The sequence below is a fragment of the Dipodomys spectabilis genome, unplaced genomic scaffold (genome assembly GCF_019054845.1).
Source record: "Dipodomys spectabilis isolate Male_0828 unplaced genomic scaffold, ASM1905484v1 ptg000089l, whole genome shotgun sequence".
Taxonomy (NCBI): domain Eukaryota; kingdom Metazoa; phylum Chordata; class Mammalia; order Rodentia; family Heteromyidae; genus Dipodomys; species Dipodomys spectabilis.
The window spans coordinates 21,533,264-21,554,217 of NW_024870766.1; the positions used below are offsets into that span (position 1 = coordinate 21,533,264).

The 20,954-nt window shown below is 34.8% G+C and overlaps 1 protein-coding gene across 1 annotated transcript in view; it reads right to left on the bottom strand.

The window, feature by feature from the left end:
- The window catches only part of Immp2l (inner mitochondrial membrane peptidase subunit 2), an 850,586-nt gene that overhangs the window by 414,882 nt on the left and 414,750 nt on the right, over positions 1 to 20,954 (bottom strand). The window lies entirely within an intron of this gene.

Below are 20,954 nucleotides of genomic sequence, written 5' to 3' on the forward strand. Positions count from 1 at the left end.
CTCAAGTCCAGTTACTCTCTTTCTAAGGATCCTGATCACCATAGTCGCTTACTCAGTCCTATAGACAAAATCAGCAGCATCTTCTGAAGAACATGGATGTTTGCCGACTCACAGCTGCTGGAGTCTGGCAGCAGCCCAAATTCACTGTCACTGAGTCACTTTTTCAAGATGCCTCTTGTGATTGGCATTTCATTGACAGTAACATGTTACTGCTGCTCAGCATCAAGCATGTTAATTACTTGAGTCTAGGGTTTTGAATTTGTGACCTAATGTGATTTCAGCTGAGGATTTGATTTTTATTTTATTGGTTTTTATTTTAAATGGGACAAATCAAACAGAGGGAAAGTGAATGAGAATGAGAAACAAAAACCCATCATAGAAATAGCAAATGTCATATTTATTTTTAAAAAGCCCAAACCACAGAGCATCAGTGGTTCACGTCTGTAATCCTAGCTACACTGGAGGCTGAGATCTGAGGATCACAGTTCTAAGCAGAAAAGTCTGTGAGACTTATCTCCAGTTAATCGTAGAAAAAGCTGTAAGTGGAGCTGACTCAAGTGGTAGAGTGCAAGCCTTGAGGTGGGGGAAAAAAAAAAGCCAGGGACAGTGGCCGAGCCCCGAAACTGACAACAAAAAAAAGGCTAGAATCACCCAGTGTCTTTGTGCTTTTTTCTTCTTTCTTTGTCTAGTAGCTTAGAATCTTTACTCCTCTTAGACATTTTATTTCAAATTTAAAAGGCTCTGACACATCTTGTCCTTGCTCCTACTTGTTAGGGGCACAGAAATCTATCACACATGCAAAATGATGACAATCTTTGCAATTATAAACGTGACTGTACTTTCTTAACTTCTATAAAAACCTTGTTTAAAGTTTCCTTCCAAAAGAATGCATAGCTTAAACCAAATGAGCACCCAGAGTCCTGAGTTGCTAAACTATTTTTTTAAATTGCTGACAAAACATGGTCTTCCTTCAGACCACAGAAATATCCTTTTATGACAGTGGCTTCTCAGAGGTGGGTCCATCCCCCTCTCCTTAGTACTTCTTTTGCATCCTAAGAAGTGATCTTTAAATTAATTTTCACAATCTCCTATAAGACTACCCCCCTCAAAATGCAATAGTATCTCAAGAAATGACAGCTTTACTATTCCATCATCTCAAAACTCCTGGCAGCATTTTTTGCGCATCTATAGTAAACAACTGTATTTCTAGATTTCCATTTCAATGCCAAAAGGCATGCATGTACACATTACACATCCACATGCACACAGGCATATTGTTTTAACATCTCCCACTTTTTTAGTATTTTTTACTTAGCTGGCATATGTTGTGTGTGTATACATATAAATATTAAAAATCTAGTCACATGTTGTTGTACCTGGTTTCCAATGCTTTTCCTCCCCATTCCTTTGCTAGTTCTAGGGCTCAAATTCATGGTCTGGGAATGCTCAGCAAGTATTCTACCACTGAGTTCCATTCCCAACCACTACTTTTGGGGAAACATGGCCCCACTATGTATATCAGATTGGCATTAAACTCACTTCCTTCCTGCTTCTGCCTTGAGATTATAGGCATGACAGGGGTGTGTGTGTGTGTGTGTGTGTGTGTGTGTGTGTGTGTGTGTGTGTGTGTGTGTTTGTGTGTGTGTGTGTTTGCTTCTGTTATGGCTATAACTGAGATTTCAAATATTGTAGTAGACGTAAAGAACTGTTTACACAAAGATAACCAAGAAAAAAGTCTAGTAAGCAAGTATAATTTAACCTCTTATGGAAACTACATGCAGCTGTCATTCAAGTAGCTCTAATGGGCTCTATCACTTCTGTGCCTGTATGTCCACTTGTAAACTAAAATTACAACAGATTTCATTGAGTCATCAGCATAATTAGTCGTATTAATTTCATAGTAATGAATATTTAGTCATTGATGTCTGTTTCAGAGTTTTTGTAATAAGAACTTTTATTGCATTATTTGATTTAATTTGTTCAATAAACTATGCCATTGCCCTCACTTTTTGGTAAATAAGACAACAGTGGCAGGGCTGTGGCAGAACAATAGTACATATTTGATCTCTGAATCATGATAGACTACTAGCAAATACCATTTTCTCCAAAGAACAAAAAACAAGATGCAAAATTTTACATTTTCTATTTAAGAAATCTGAGACAAATAAGTGAGAACATTAGAGAATGACAGTTATTGAAAATATGTTTCAAGGAAAAGCCACATTCACTTTTACTCTCCTATAATACCATAATCATATCTCTGGGTTTGGATCTATATTTACACAATCTCTTGGAAAGCCAACTTAGCTTTGTTGAAAGGCCCAGTATTGAAAGATGCCTTCCATTCTTCATTCATGCAAGCATATACTTCTCACATCTTGAGCCAGTTTTGCAGAGTTGGAAATGGGGAAATTCTATGTACACAAGAGACAGAAGCCATATGACTTTCTTTTTCCCCATTCCTCTGTATACTATCTTTTCATTGAGTTCTGGAATCTGCCACTCAGTATTATTTTAGAGAGCACCATTTCCTTTGTCATCCACTTTTGCTTTCCCAAATGCTATAATTTGATTCAAAATGTCTTACTTTGGTTGCAAGTACTCTAGGCTTTTGTATTTCTGTTCAGTAACTTATGCTGCCATCTGATACCATTACCACATTAATTTTTCAAAAGAATGCAGGGGGGGGGCATTGTGAGTAGTACTAATGCTCTCCATTGTGTTATGCAGTTCATCTAGATTAGATGGTCTCCTTATCTAATTAAACAGTCTCATTATCGAATCTTTTCAATTTTTGGCTTTGGGAGGAAAATGTTAAAGAACAATTTTAAATGTAAGAAAAAGAAAAGTTATTGGTAGAGATGGAAATGTGGGACACTTGCCAAAAACTGTATGATATACAGTTTTATATTAAGAAAAGAGGATAAATAATAAAATGAAGGAAAGAGGAATTATGGATACATACCTAACAAATGACTAGAGCCCAATTTGTGGTCCCAGTTGCTAGAATGCAGAGAGCAGAGGCAGGACTGAGAACTTTGAGAAGCTCCTACTTCAGAGCTAATTCTATTTCCACAACAAAGTTCACATTGAAGCAAAAATACAGTCTTATCTCAGTAAATTGCAAGTAAAATAATAACAAAACCTTTTAAATGACCTGAAAAATTAAGTGACTTATTCTCCATGAAGCAAACTAAGGAGATGGTATATAGCTATATGATGAAACATCACAAAGCATATCAAATAATCTTCATTTTGCAACAGCAACCTTCTATGAATCTGACATCTAGTTATTCCAGTTAACATCATGTGAAATACAAAAATTCAGAAATCATACAGACAAAGGATGAAATACTAATTCATGACAGCATGTTGAAAGCAGCAGATAAGAATAAAGGATATAAATTGACCAAATGAGATTGCATATGTTACCATCATCCATGGGAACACAAATTCATAGACTGACAATTTACATTTGGTTCACTTCCTTATTCTGCAAATCATAAGAAGGAATTGCTAAGGGAACTGCCATGTGTTTGTTATTTAGCTTGCTGGGGGCAGTAGAAACGTTAGGGTACCTTTGTAGACAAAAATTCAGTATTTTTACTGTTCCTCATATCCCAGGAAACAAGGTCTATTTTTTCAAAGCTTTAAAAACAGCTTTTTTAAAAAAAATTGTGAAAATACTGTACAGAGGGGTTACAATTACATGGGCAAGATGAGTACATTTCTTATCAAGCATTGTAGCTCCTCCTTTGTATCCCCTTCCCATTCTATCCTCCCCCCACCCCTCCACTCCTCCTCCCCCACCCACCAAAGTTGTAAAGTTCATTTCCGACATAATGACTTGGACTCTCATTGTTGCAATGGGTCCACCTGTATCCCTATTTAAACGATTTGTTTTTTCCCTTCCCCTTCACAAATTATAACATCATCAAATACAGTGAAAGCAGGGGTTATACCATGGGGGAGGGACATACAAAGCAACAAAGAAATAATCTTATAAATGTGTTAGAAACAATCGCATGAAAGAAAAAAAACATTTGAATACATATCTTAGGGTTCATTTCCTACCTTACTGCATTGTTGGTGGGAGTGTAAACTTGTTCAACCACTTTGGAAACTAGCATGGAGGTTCCTCAAAAGACTCCACATAGAGCTCCCCTATGACCCACTTTTGAGCATTTACCCAAATGTTCACAAACAAGACCACACTAAAGCTACCAACACAACCATGTTGATTGCAGCCTTACTTACCATAGCTAAGATATGGAACCAACCCAGAAGCCCCTCTGTAGATGAATGGATCAAGAAAATGTGGTATATATACACAATGGAATTCTATGCCTCCATCAGAAAGAATCACATTGCCCCATTTGTTAGGAAATGGAAAGACTTGGAAAAAATTATATTAAGTGAAGTAAGCCAGGCCCAAAGAAACATAGGTCCCATGGTTTCCCTTATTGGCAATAACTAGTATATGTCTGAGTCAAACAGCTTTTGTTTTTGTCCTTTTTATGTGTGTGTGTGTGTGTGTGTGTGTGTGTGTGTGTGTGTATGAGAGAGAGAGAGAGAGATCAGTCAATACAAAAAGGAAAATGAAAACACAAAACAAAACAAAAAAGTGATAAATACGGGTTGTCTGGCTTACATGAATATGGGCCATTGTCTTTTACAGCACTTTTATAGCTTTTATAGCTATTTTAACTCCACTGATGTATGCATCAAACCCATGCATGATACTCCTAGAATTCTGTAGAGCTCAATTCTTTTTCTTTTTTTGGGTCCGGTCATGGGGCCTGAACTCTGGGCCTGGGCGCTGTCCCTGAGCTCTTCAGCTCAAGGCTAGCGCTCGACCACTTGAGCCACAGTGCCACTTCCGGCTTTTTTCTTTTTGCTTATGTGGTGCTGAGGAATCGAACCCAGGGCCTCAGGCATGCAAAGAAAGCGTTCTACCACTGAGTCACCTTCCCAGCCCTAGAGCTCAATTCTTAATGCATTAGCAAAGACAAGCTTATTTTTCTAGACCAGACACAAGAACAAGTACAAGTAAGAGACTGTTAATATTGCTTAATCTCTATGTTATGACACATCATGGTTTATTCACAAGAATGTTACCCAGGACCTTAGAACACATTGCACAACCATTGGTGCACATTGGAGCCAGCAAATTAACACCTTAATGCTCAAAAAAATAGCAAAGATACTTATTCCAATCAGAATCTGAAAGAAACAAAGAAGCAAAGTATCTAGAACATCCAAGGCTCTGTTTTGAGACAATGTCTAAGGTATCCCAGGATACTTTTGTTATCTTTCTATCTGAGCCTTCTGAATGCTGGGATGACAAGGTTCATGCTACCATAGGCAGCCCTGTTCTAATTCAATGGCAAGATTGACAAAGTTTTGAAAAAATTTACCAAAATCTGAAGGCCAATTTGAAGGCCAATTTAGAAAGTCCTTCTTTTGGAGGACTGATTTTGAGAAAGCTCTATCAGAAACATAGTCAGTTCATTTAGAAACAAACAAACGAAGGGGTGACAATGCTCAATAGGAAATGTACTCATTACCTTATTCATGTAACTGTAACCCCTCTTACAGTATCTTTACAATAAAAAACTTTTTAAAAAACAACCAAACAAACAGAAAGGCAAATGTATTTTTCCCCTCACTAGCACTGCCATATGGAAATGTCTCAGTGAACCTTTAGTACCCTAGACTTCAGGGAAGAGCTCACTATTTTGAGGCAGAGACTCACCCAACAAATATAAGTGAAATATGTTTGAGAAAAGATTCTAGGAATTGCAATATAAATAACCCAGTAAAACAAGTTAAAATACTGTATATCCAGTAATCAGACAAAAATAATACATGGTGGGAAAAGATAAGATCTTGGTGGGAAAAATTCCCGACTGTATATTGTATTACTTTTGGCTATACCATTTAATCATACCAAAGAAATGGAAGCAATTTTTTTCTATGTTTCCTTGAGCTACAATAGAGAACAATCAATTTAAAAATAATTGGAGAAATTGGTATTTTGTTCAGGAGAGCAAAGGAAAACATTCACTCAGCAGCACTATGTAGAATCATTTGCTTAATAGCATTTCTAATATGTTATGCATTTATCCAATCTACTTCTTTCTATATTAAAATGCACAAACAATTAGGCTGGCTGTAAATCCTAGAAAACAATCAAAGTTTCTATTAAATCAGAGAAGAGACAGTTAAGCTGCAGTGTGATTTGCAGATGCTCATGAATAGACAATACTTAGAATTGCTCACTACAATGTGGAAGAAAGGGTGGGCAGAAATACAGAAATTGCCTTCCTTCCTCTTTCCTGGCCTTTCTCCTTCTCTCATTTCTTCCTTTCTTTGAAGACAGAATTTGAAGGAGAGTATGTAATGTAAGGTCTAATAAATTATGTAAGCATATACAACAATCATATGTTAAAATAGCAGTCCTATAACAGGTGGGAACTATCTTTGAACATTTTGTTATTAATAGGTCACATTCAATTGATCAGTCACAGAGGAATATGAGCAGTTTCAAGTTTCTAGTTCCTTTTAAAAAATAAAACCCCTGTGTGTAATTCTTTGTATATTGACATTAAGGCCAGTTGTGTTCATTAAAAACTCAAAATAAAGCATGTTCAAGAAAAGGTAACTAAACATAAAGCAATGAATAAAAACAGTCCACGTATGAATGACAAGTATTTTGTATTTTACTATCTGAATGGAATTTTAAAATCTACATTCTTTAATTGGAGCACCACTGCAGTAATAATCTCAAATATGAGAGTCAATAAATGTGTTTCATGCTCTGATTAAATGTCAAGGCCACAGATTTGTTATTTCAGATCTAGTGAGCAATAATTTTGTTGGATAATAATGAACTCCCAAAGATTTATTTTCAACACTAAGCTGTCCATTTCAACACTCTGATTCACACTATAATAATTTTAATTCTGTTAATAATATTAGAGCCAAGCATACAAAGCTCAAATGTTTAAGTAAAATGTACGCATTTCTTGTGTGGCACATGGCCTCTAGGTTATTCTACTGAATCTTGGGATAAAAAATATTTGCGCTCCCTTGATGTAAGCAAGATGGGAGTCAATTTTTTTCTCTAAAGGATTATGTATAAATTTCAATACATAAGTGTTTTCTGCCCTGAAGTTCACTGTCTCCTAGGTATCAATATCCTGTATAGACTCTACTCCAAACCAGACTTCACTAAGGAGTGTATATCACTCACACACAATTGATGTAATGATTTCTTTCCATTTGATCAGATCACTAACTGGCAACAAGCAAGGTCTGGCCTCCAGCCATACCAAACTCGTTTTTTAGAAGCCTTTTCTCCATGTGTATACTCAATTATTGTCATGTTTATCAATACTCCTTTTGTTGTTTTGGAGCATTTTTCATTATTCTTAAAAGCTTTCTGGCAGTCCAAGCTATTAAGAACATATTTTGACCCAATTTACATGATTTCCTGTGTTCTCTAAGTAGACATGTCACAAACTTTAAGAAAATAATCTGTATACCTCACATCTCCACCACTCTATGACTATAGCTACAATTTAAATATCAATTAGGAAATCCCTCAAGTGAAAACATGAACAAATAAAAGATGTTCTCTTTTGTTTCCTTCTCAATACATTATTTTAAGATAATAGGAAGAGTAGAGGTTGAATTGGAAGTTATTTTGTGATTCTTTTTCCATAATCTGAATGTATAATTATACATTTTAAAACATGCTAGTATGTTACATATGTTTTGTTCTATTTCTATAGTCTCTTAAAATTAAAAAGAGAAAAACACCTTACACATTTATGCCTGTTTGCAAAGCTTAAATCATCTCTTGGTAATCCATTGTTTGAACTGTAGGAGTGAAATCAGCAAGTAATGAAAAATATCTTGTACAGATAACTTTAAAAACTGTTAACACTGATAATACAGAGATTTACAGTTAAAAATACCTAATAGTAATTTGCCACACATTATTCTAGCTGGGTAAGCATCTACTTTTATGAAAGTAATATTCCAGTGGAGGTGATAGGAAGCAGGTATTTAACAAAAAGGAAATAAACTATTCCTTGAGTCTTTAATTCTATAGAAAATATAGAGTATCTTCAGAGGGTATTTTCAGTACAGGTGGTCGTAAATAAGGTATTATTGAACAGAAGAACTAAAATCTAAGTTAAAACCCAAACATCTAAATATCTAATTCTAATACAAATTTAACATGTTTATTGCTGTGTAATAAGCCATTAACTTCTCTTCCATAAGTTTTAAACGGTATTATTTAATGTCATCATGCAAAGAAGAAAACAGCGTTGTATATGCTTAAGAAATGTGTATGCCTGTAAAGTATAGTTTACCATGAATGCATTTTAGTATCAACTAAAGCATCCAATTCTTCATTGCAGAGGTCAATCAGTACAAATGTATCTATAACACAAAGCTATATGTGGCATGGGCTAAAAGGAAGACCGCTGGTGATAAGCTCAAGATCTGAAATAAAGTTCAGGAGCTGTCACTTTCCAGCCTTTTTAACTTTGAGCAACTCACTAAATCTCTTTGAGCTGCCTTATTGCCTATAAAGTGTGCATCACTGCACATGCTGGCAGAATTATATTGGGAAACAAGATCCTACATGAAAAGTGAAGTCAATTTTTGTATGTAGCAACTATGACGAGTACAGTTGATTTTGTCACTTGGTTGCTGTTATTAATGGAAATGACAAGGCTTTAAAAAAATCTTAAGCAAGCTTTGATTAAGGAAGATGAGGGCTAAAAGGAGGACAGAAGATGATGGATGGAATGAGAAATGGTGGGTGAATATAGTCACAATTGTGAAAATGGAGGTAAGAATCTTGAGGAGATTGGTGGGAAGGGGATAGGTGGAGGCAGAGAAGAGTGAGGCCAGGGTGACTCTGATTGAGATGCATTGTAGACATAAATGGACATGTTGAATTGAAACATCTTTGTATAACAATATATTCTAATTTTAGAATCATTAGGATCAGATCTATAGTAAAATATGCAAGAGTAACTTAAGCATCAAAGATCTTATATGTCTCTGGATATTAGAAATATCTATATTATAACTTATTCTACATTTCTCAATACAATGTGTAGAAATTAGTAATTAAAAGGAACCTGGAAAGTGGCACTGGGGCTCAAAGTAGAAGAGCACAAAGCTCAAGCAAAAGTGCTAAGGACAGCGCCCAGGCCCCAAGTTAAAGCCCCATGACCACACCACCAACAACAAAATAACCTAAAAAGCACAATTCTCAAATCTATATGTTTTTGCTATCCTGACATACTTTAATTGTTCTTTTCAAATATTTAGGGTAACTCTTGTTTGCTGAAATGATACCATGTTTTCCAAGAAAAACTAAACATAATGAATAGTCATAAAGAAGATAACTTACTAATCCAACAATCATGAATTCTAAAACATAAATTCTAAAACATCAACAGAAATCAGGACAAAAGTTTTATTCCACTTTCAGTTTGGAGCTTGAACATCTGGTAGTTTAAACTTTAGTACATAGGTATTTCGAGTAAAATCTATGAAACAAATAATACATGCATGAGCATAAAATATACCTTTAAACCTTAAAAAATTGCCATAATATGAAATTAATGCTGAATATTCTTCACTGAGTAATGTGAAGTATTCCTGTAACAGATATTAATGGCAAAGAAAATAACTTCACAAAATAATTTTGCTGGGACACATTGAAAAGGTAAATTTAAATGAATGTCCCAAACGAATTTGAAAGTATTCCAGACCTTGAATCATACAACATGAAGAGAAATTTTCTTCTCATAACTCATATGCAATACACATATTTCATCTTTTCTATAAAAATATACTAAACTCTATCATCTTGAACTGCTCTTGGACAGTATATTTGCTTTTCTTAGCTAAACTAACAGTCTATCATCTTGAACTGCTCTTGGACAGTATATTTGCTTTTCTTAGCTAAACTAACAGTCTGAATCATAATCCCAAATAATCTTCAGAAATTTCAAAGAAAATCTTCTGTTCTGGAGATTTGTCACCTATTTTTTTCACCTAAACAATATATAAGATGAATATTAGGCTTTTAAGTCAAGTGGCTGAAAATTTACAACCTTGTTTTGAAAGAACCTTTTCTCTATTAAGATTTAGAACTCACTTCCTGTGATTGGCCCAGCCAAGTGAAAAATTGAAAAACTAATGTTTATGGGAATATTTCTGTGCTCTTCATGAGACTCTATGAAAAAAATAATGATATCAAGGACTTGTGTTGTCCATTAACACATAATTAGGATTGAATAGACATCATAAATTGCACTGCTTTCCATTTCAAAGAGATGGCCATTAGACTTTTTATCTCCCTTCCCCTTTAATTTTTGGCTTTTTATATAGACACATTCAATTTAATATACGATTATTTTTTGGTAGTATTTTAGCAGTCATTGTAGTTCCGAATATTCACAATCTATCTGTGTTTTATTCCTTAAATGGTTTAATAATCGCATATCACTAGAAACTTATTACAATAGACCTCCCAATAAAGCTCATTTTGAACAGTGACTTAAACATGCTCCCTTCTATCAATAACAATTAAAAATTAATTTAAGTGACTTTTATAAGGTAACCTACTTAAGGCAGTCTTGTAAAGTTTATTTCAGCTTAGTTATGGCTGTTGTTTGGTCCTTGTAAGATGAAGTAGGTGACAGGAAGAAAAAACTTTCATTTGCCTATCGTGCCTTTAATCTCCAAATGTGAAATAAACCACAAATTTTGACCTAGTAGGAATCAGAAATTTTGTCTCATCCTTAAGATAACTTCTAGGGAAGAACTTTGGTAGGAAGCTTGTTTAGCAGGCATGAAACCCTGAGTTTGGTCTCCAGGAAAGAAAGGGGAAGAAAGGAAAGAGAGAGAAAGTGAAGAAGGAAAAGAAAGAATGAGGGAGAGGAGAGGGAAAAACAGAGAGAAAGAGGAAGGAGGGAAGGAGAAAGGGAGAAAAAAATGAAGGAAAGAAGGAAGGAAGGAAGGAAGGGGGAAGGGAGGGAATGCCCTCAAAAATGCCACTAAGTGATCTCATATTAATCATTTGCCAACACAAGTTTAGAGAAAGAGTTCACTACTTCCAAGGTAATTAATTTCTACTCAAAGCAAGATGCACAAACTTGCATATGTTCGTGAAAACTGCCTTCGCATATTGCTTGAAAGATTGCATTTGAAACTCAAAGCCATAATTTAGGAAACTTGTTTCAAGCTTTCAATGGAGTTTTTGCTGTTCTACTTTAAAATATTTCCTTGTGTTCCCTGGACACAAATACAGCAATGTTGTTTTAAGCAGATTGTGAGACTGTAAGGAGAAAACTACAGAACAGAGGGAAATCTGGCATGGTTTGGAAACAAAAATAGATACACAAATCCATGCTCATTGTTAGGAACTAACAATACAGACCATATCAGCTTGACCTGCTCCCTTAGGTAATGGAAAACAATCCTTCATTACTGAACACATGGTAATCAGGGACAGACCCCAAAGCCCAAATGAAAACATTGAGCTACAATTCATATACTGCATTTTACCACAGTTCATTTTACTTTACTTTCTTTCACAACATGTTTCATTTTCCCAATCTTGGTGAAAACACTGATATTTGGTTCTAAAATAGCAAAAGGAACCAATTTTATTATATGCCAAACAAAAATGCAACTACCCAGACACCATTTACTGTGCGTTACTGTTGAAAGAAAAAAAAAACTCTTCACTGAAAAACAATTTTGATATGGCTGTAATAACACTGCAACTATAATATACTTTCTTCTACATCTATAGTTTAGCACTTGGATTCTTGTCTAGATGTTTCTTTGCCTTCTCTAAAATGAATGATTCCCATTGTATGAAAATGAGTTAATCAAAAAGTATAAATGTGAGGAAAAGTTTCTGGATGTCATCTTTTTTTTATAGTACATCAGACTAGAATAAAAGACTAGTAATCAAACAGAACTCTGTGGAGTGTGTGTGTGTGTGTGTGTGTGTGCATGCGTGTGCATGCCAGTTTTGTCCCCCAGACATAAGACCTTAGGGAAAGAAGTACTGAGAAGATCAGAAAGCATAAGATAATCTAGCTGTGTCCATCTTTATACAAACTCTTTCTTTCATATATATATATATATATATATATATATATATATATATATATATATATATATATATATATATATATATATATATATATGTGTGTGTGTGTGTGTGTGTGTGTGTGTGTGTGTATGTATAATTACACTAGGAAAGGCCTAGCCTTCCTCTTCAGGTAACTCAAAGGATAGGGACTTCAAAGGCAGGATGTTTGGCTATCTTCCAGTGAAGAAGAAAATGAAATTGCTAGGATTATCTAGATAATTAGCCCAAATGCTTTCATCTGAAATGCAGTTTAATTGAAAGCATGTCTATGTGGGACATGCATTTCCAAATCATCATCCTGCAAGGCAAGGGCATGTGCTTTTCTACTCTCATCCAGTCAAGGGATGTGCCAGAAAAATGACCTAACTAGAATATCCTTTGAGATAAGATGAAGGCAGTCTTTACAAATTACTCACTGTACCTGTTACTCAAAAATCTGGAACTGGATGGTAAGAATGAGGCTTTGGAGATAAAATATATCAAGGAAATAAAGAAAGCATAATTGGTTAGACTATTTTTTTCAGCCCATGTGTAAGATTAAAGTATAAATTGATACCTAACTAAACAAAACAGCTGTAGACAAGAATAAAACTGGAAAATACAGATAAATTTAGTGCATAAATTTCATTACTCATATCCAAATTTCCCAAACATGGCCAAAGTATTTCAGCATACACAAACACACATATACATCTATACACATGTTTTGTTACTTTCTTTACCAATATCAATAAATAGACTTGGCCATACAGTAAAAAGAAATCAAGGAATTTCCAAGAATGTGTATAGATCCTAGAAATATTTTTAATAAACTTACATCTAATACTAGGGGAATTTGCATTTTTTTCTATACAAGTTTACAAACATGTAAACATTAGAATAAATAAATCTAAAAATACTGTGCAATCTATGTAAATCCTATTGTTTATAAAGTGTATTATTTATGCACAAAAATATGTTGAAATTATTTTGAGAATATTAAAGGTTATTGCAAAATAGTGTAATTATAGAGCTTGAAGGTAACTTTAAAAAGAAATCATTAAATGTCACACTGTCTCCTAATTCTTTTTTTTTTTTTTTTTGTCGGTTGTGGGGCTTGAACTCTGGGCCTGGGCGCTATCCCTTAGCTCTTCAGCTCATGGCTAGCACTCTACCACTTGAGCTACAGCACTACTTCTTCAGATGGTTTATTGGAGATTAGAGTCTCACGGACTTTCCTGTCTGGGCTGGCTTTGAACCACAATCCTCAGATCTCAACCTCCCTGAGTAGCTAGGATTATAGGCATGAGCCACCAGCGCCCAGCTGTCTCCTAATTCTTGAACTTGCATACTTCACAATATTCTGTGGCTAAAGTGTTGAAAATGTAACTTCAATGGAGATACATAGTTCAGTTACAACCTGAAGCAAGTTTTCTAATACTGTGTTTTCTACTGTAGAAAATATGATTACTATATTTCAAACTAAGATGAGTCAGTGCTTTGGGTAATACACAAATGAGTAGTTTTCCCCAGACAGGGCTATGCTTGGGAAAATATAAATTTTAAAAACCAAGGTAAGAATAAAAAAGAAGTTATAAAAGGAAATGTAGGCAATCAAATACCACTGGCTCTCTAAAAACATTAATCAACATTCTGCTATACCATATAGTAAATTGGAGTATCCTAATACATAGGGTGGTGCTAATAGAAGAAATAATATAAGCATAAAGATACAAGTTATGGCTTAGATATATCATTTGTTTTGCTAATGATGCACAAAAATCAACTTACATATGTTATTAATGAAGTGTTATGCTGCGCAAAAACTGTAATTAAAAATACATACAAATAGAACTTTTTCATAATGAGAAATGACAGTATCACAGCAAGCTGATAATTTATCCATATATAGAAATCATGATACCAACATGAAAGCTTTTCAGGATGTGATTTTATTCCTGTTTTGTAATAAGCAAGCTTCTTTATAATCACAAGTCTGCAAGAAGGCTCTGGATTTTGTAAAGCATTATAAATCAGTTTGGGGGCTGGGAAGGTGGCTCAGTGGTAGAGTGAGAATAAGAAGAATAAGGCGGAAGTGGCGCTGTGGCTTAAGTGGTAGAGCACTAGCCTTGAGCTGAAGAGTGCAGGGACAGCGCCCAGGCCCAGAGTTCAAGCCCCACAACTGACCAAAAAAAAAAAAAATCAGTTTGGAAATAATGGTGAAAATTCATTCTAATTCAACATTTTGTGAGAAGCTAAGATTTAAAGGGCAAAATTTGCTATCCAAATCATGCAGGAAAACTAAAACTAGAAACTAAATTTTCTGATTATTGTCTTCCTACAATGCCCAAGTGCCTTCTAAATTTATTTATTTATTTTTATTGTGAGAATACCGTACAGAGGAGCTACAATTACATGGGCAAGATAACGAGTACATTTCTTATTAAGCATTGTTGCCTCTTCTTTGTTTCCCCTACCCATACTCCCCCCCACCCGATCCCCCCCACCACCAAAGTTGTAAAGTTCGTTTTTCGACATAACGACTTGTACATCTCATTGTTGCAATGGGTCCAGGTGTAGAACTTCATTATCAAAGAAGAAATATAACAATAAAAACAAAAGTAGTGCACCTGGGTATTTGGAAGAAACATCTTTCTGAAATGACAATACAGTGAATAATGCTATTTTTAATAATTATTTGAGGGTGAATAGAACTCAGTCATTAAGACACATCTTTGAAGGCAAAATGAAAATAGACATGGGTTTGAATCCATGTTATATTTAGATCAAAACATGTAATGCAGGCAATTCAATTTTGAGTGGCTAGTTTACCTTAATTATTTTATGACTGAAGTAACTATTTCATTTACTATTGTGTAGACATAAACATAAATGGGAATTGTTGCAAGAATTAATTTGGAATGACAGCAGATAGCAAATTCAATGACCTTTAAAAGCCCTGTATGTCTAAATTCACTGATCCATTTGTTATAGTACAGGGCCAGAGTACTGAACATAAAACTGTGGTCAACTAAATGATACAAAGGTTAAACTCAGAAAGGTTACAAACAACTAGTTATTAGACACATCTTAAATTTTGACTTATTCCCAATAATGAACATTATGTAAGTTTAAAATGGGAAAGACTCTTAAATTATCACAGTTTCTAATTTTTAATAATAATTTTAGGCAGGAGAAAAGAGGTGTTCTAAACCCAGTTACAAGGCACATGATGATTCCTGGTTCAGTGGCAAAGCAAATTGTTTCCATCAACATTTTACTAGCAGGCTAATTAATATTTTAAGCTGACTTTCATTAAATCACTCTCTCTATATACTTCTTCTTAAAAGTTAACACCTACATTCAAATAATTACATAGAAGAAAATGGAAAATAAATATTTTGGGGGTAAGAAGTATTTTGGGGGGATAAATTTAGAATAAAAAACAGCACCTACGGGACACAGAACTTTCAGGTCAAAGTGAAAAAAAGATTGACTCTACAACAAGGGAATATAAACTCAAATAATTGGAGAATAGATTTTAAATTCTCTATGCAAATGAATCTTAGAAATTTGCTATAGATTAAAGGGAAACGCTGGATTTTAAGGTAGCTATGGCAACCTCTATCTTTATCCATTTTTTTAAAACCTGTGTCAAATATCAAAATGTTTCTCTTCTTCAAAGTATAGACTCTAAAATACATGTAATGAGGAACAAGAAAGGAAGAATATTTTGTTTTTAAGGTATGGGATTGTAAAAATTCTTCTGAAAACAGATTTGAAATCTTTTTATTCACCTGTCTCCTCACCATAATCCAGTTTTTTTTTCTTTCCTTCTTGACAAAAGACCACAGAACATTTGGGTTACTCCTTGGCACTGACAGCACTAGGCACTCCCCCCCTGTGAGCCCCCACAGACCCACTGTACGCACCTTTACTATAAATCAAATCTATTCATTCTCCTTCACTATCCCCTCCTTCCATAACTGAGAACTTGCTGAGCAGATATTTCATCTTATTTATGACTGACTTTCCAGTGCCTAAGAATGTCCGCCAAAAAGTTGGTGTTCAATCAATGTTTCAGAAATGATAGAAAAAGATAAAGAAGCTAAAGAACAAAAACTTCTTTACGAAAGAAAAAGGAGCTTTCCTCCATTCAAGGTTCCCTATGTAATTATATCTGGAGACAGTTTGTATTTTTAGATTCTCAAACCTAAAAATTACTCTAGAAGGAAATCTCAAGTTATGATGGGTGTTCACATATATTAAAAATATAAGATATGAGAACTCTTAAAATGGCTTTCTTAGGCTAGACTAAATTAGGAGACTTCATGCTGTCAGTGTCCCATATAAAATAGTTTAGGCCTGTTGCCTTTCCTGAGGCAAAAGCTACATGGGTTAGCAGATAAAGTAAATATACTATGAGAAAATTTCAAAGATCACAAATGACATACGTATTTTGTGCTACCTTCTCTCTGTCTCTCTGTCTTCTGTCTGTCTCTCTCCTTCTCTTTTCTATCTATCTATCTATCTATCTATCTATCTATCTATCTATCTATCTATCTATCTATCTATCTATCTATCTATCTATCTAACTATCTATCTATCTAAGCCTGGGCACTGTCACTAAGCATTTTTGTTCAAGGCTAGCATCTACCATTTGAGCCAATTTCTGGCTTTTCAGTGGATAAATGGAGAAAAGAGTCTCACTGATGTTCTTGCCTAGGCTGGGTTTGAATTGCAATCACCAAATCTCAGCCTCTGAGTAGCTAGGATTATTTATATGATTCACCTGACCTTGGCTTGCAGTGTTTTGTAAATTAAAAAACAAGCAAAAAAAGAAAAAGATCTTCTAAAGCAAATCCAGACATTTACATATTTGCTTTACTGGCAAACTAAAATTCATCAATGAAAGAATTTTAATTTTTCAAATTTTAAAGATAATATAAAATGAGAGATTAGAAATGAAAGCATAATGATTAACAACAGTATCCACTAAACAAATACTTACTCAAACACTGGTTAGAATAAATGAAAGGAAGAATAGAGAACAATCTCTAATAAAAGGCTAACTTTGAACTTGATTGAATCTGTCACTTCCACCATTTAAAAGCATCATTATAATAATGCAATTTATTGCAAAATAGAATTTCATTCCCTATGACACTTCAATAACATTATCTTCTGAATTTTACTGTTTCAATTTATTTTGCTTTAACATATGAGATTCTGTTATCATTAAAATTAACAGAATACCAAAAAAAAAAAAAAGACTGACTTGTTTGTTTTATGTGGAAGTCCAGCGAGTTAACTCTAGTGCTTTATGTTGGTTGTTGATGCTTAACTGAATGATCATGTGGCTGTTTACACTCAAAAAAATGGAATCACTTAATAAAAATCCATCTATCCTTAGTAACACTGACTTCAGTATGGCCTAATTACCATATTATAGGTGAAAACAACAAAAAATTTTCATGATACTACCTACTTTTTATTCTTTCACCAGTTGATTCACAATTACTTTAATATCTGATTCCTATACTAGGCCCCTCACCACATCCCTAAGCAACAGTCCAAAATACCTTGAAACTGAAGTTGAAATATTGATTTTACTTTGAAGTATGATTTCTCCATTCTTATTTTTTAAGAAAAACAACCTTGATAATTGATGGAACATGGGAAACTAGGTAAACACATCAATAAGGTTCTAATTCAAGGTTTTCTGAGCTATATAAAAACTTCAAAGGTTTTTCTTTTTTTAATTCAATGTCTTTAAAAACAACAAGTGGTGATGGGAAGGGAGGAATGAGAGGGAAAGGGGGAACAGCTGACACTAAGCAAACGGAAAGAAGTGTAAATATCACCTGATATGGAAGAAATAATTGTATCCATAACTTTATAGACCATGATAATGACAATTTGCCTTGTGAAGGTTAAAATGTTTTTGTGACTTTAAGTATCATTATTCCACAATACTGTGAAATATGTAAAATTTACCTAATATGTGAAATTTACCTAATCTCAATTTAAAATAAAAGGGCTGGGAAGGTGGCTCAGTGGTAGAGTGCTTGACTTGCATGCATGAGGCCCTGGATTCAATTCCTCATCATATAAGCAGAAAAAGCCAGAAGTGGTGCTATGGCTCAAGTGGTAGAGCACTAGCCTTGAGCTGAAGAGCTGAGGGAAAGAGCCCAGGCTCAGAGTTCAGGCCCACAACCAACAAAAAACAAACAAAAAAAAAAGATTGGGCTGGGAAGGTGGCTCAGTGGTAGAGCACTTGCCTTGCATGCCTGAGGCCCTGGGTTCAATTCCTCAGCACCACATAAGCAGAAAAAAAAAACAAAAAAACTGGAAGTGGCGCTGTTGCTCAAGTGGTAGAGTGCTAGCCTTGAGCTAAAGAGCTGAGGGACAGCGCTCAGGCCCAGAGTTCAGGACACACGACTGGACCCAAAAAGAAAAAAAAAAAAAAGAAAAGAAAAGTGAGAGAAGGGGTGGGTTATGAGTGATGGGTGACAGTGTTGTCAGACTCTTTGTATTCATCTAGTGTTGTGTAGAATGGGAACTTCTTTTTACAACCACTTAAAGATAATAATTTTTTTTTTTTTTTGTCGGTCGTGGGGCTTGAACTCTGGGCCTGGGCGCTGTCCCTCAGCTCTTCAGCTCAAGGCGAGCGCTCTACCACTTGAGCCACAGCCCCACTTCCGGTTTTCTGGTGGTTTATTGGAGATAGGAGTCTCACGGTCTCTCCTGCCCCGGCTGGCTTTGAACCGCGATCCTCAGATCTCAGCCTCCTGAGTAGCTAGGATTACAGGCGTGAGCCACCAGCGCCCGGCTAATAAAACATTTTTTTAAGATGCAAGTAAAAGGAACTCTTACAGATTAAAAAAACAACAACAACAAAACACAAGCGTCAGAAAAGAAGAAGAGGGTCTGGAAAGTGAGAATAGTCAGAAAATATGAATTTTGAAAAACCAAAATGGGATTAAGATTAATGGCAGTATGCTATTTTTAATTTTATACAGGCATGTATAAAACAAAGAGTGAGAAGCCCTCTTTTGAAATCAACACCACTTTTATAATTTTTACCTAGCCCAAATCCCCAAGGAGTTAACAGCAAAAACGTATTTTCTAGACGTTATGTCGAAAAACAAATTTTACAATATTGGTGGCGGTGGGGAGATGGAAAGGGATGATAAGAAGAAACAAAGGAGGAGGCAACAATGCTTGATAAGAAATGTGCCCGTGTAATTGGAACCCTCTGTACAGTATTTTCACAATAAAAAATGCAAAAAAGTATATTCTTAGTGCTAAAGTAAAACACTGGTTTTAAAAATTAGCTATATTTTAAAACTAGTGCCTATGTAAGTCACTTTCTTCCCTTCACAGGACAACTGTGACATTTCACTTTTTATCTAACAGAAAACATGGAAAAAGTCTGCAAAAATCTGTTGTATCTTTTTTTCTTCTTTGTTCTTATCTATGTTGTTTCTTGCTGGATACTTAAACTTTTAAAAATCATTGTAATTGTATATTTCATATTCAAGTTAAGTGACTAAAAGATACATTTGTGAGTTATTAGTTAATAAACTTGAAAAATTACTGTGGAAGTACTAGCTTGGTGTGAGTCAAACAATTAAAAGTAATAATATAATGAGAACAGCAGTGATAATATTAATTCAAACTAATTTAGTAGTTACCTAAACTTTCTTAGTTTTTCTTTGTTTGTTTTTTGTTGTTGTTGTTGATTTTTGGTCATGGGGCTTGAACTCTGGGCTCAAGGCTAGTGCTCTACCATTTAAGCCACAGAGCTACTTTCGGTTTTCTGGTGGTTAACTGGAGATAAGAGTCTCACAGACTTTCCTTGCCCAGGCTGGCTTTGAACAGTGATCGTCAGAGCTCAGCCTCCTTAGTAGCTAGGATTACGGGCCTCAGCCACTGATACCTGGGTGTGATTTAGTTTTGTATAATATCATAGTTCTGAAATTTAAGAGGAAGAGACTAATTAGCTGTGACTTTAAACTGTAAATGATTTATAATTTTGAGAAATGGGACATCTTTAAAAACAAACACAGTCTCTACATAAAGATCATAAGTCCAGGTCTATCACTGATTTATTCAAACTAGCTTACCTTCAATGCCCAGTACCATTATGAATGTCAACATTGGGCCTGGGTTAAAAAAGGCACAGCATTCAGAGACTGATGATCATACTAGATTTGCTAGAAAGCAGCAAGGCTTAGAATGAAGAGCTGGGCTATGCCCTGTTCTTCTGCATACTTAAAGGGCAGTACCACTGGATGGAGAATCTGCGTAAACGCAGTTTGGCATTTTAAAGCATAGCGCTACCAAAACTGCGATTTGGTTTTATAATAACTTGTACTTTCAGTGAAACATTGATATCCATTTTAAAGAATATCTTCTTAGATATTGAATACCCCATTAGTTCTTTGAATAGCCTGTTTTACTGATATACTGTAGTTGCTTTTTTATGGTTATTGACTAATGGCACATAATTTATTCTCAATGATTAAATAAAACAGTCTGACATTAATCTGAACTTCAGTTAAGAATAAAATACAGGTATATCTATGCTAAGTTAGATTTAACACTTCCTTAATACTGTAAAGATTCAGGTCACCTTATACAAATAAGACTATAGAAAGACTCAACTGAAAATGCAAAATCCAGCTAAATACCACTCACTATTTCTAGTCCATTTAACAGCTATGTTATAATCTTTCCTACTAATGTTATCTGCATGGACTTCACTCAT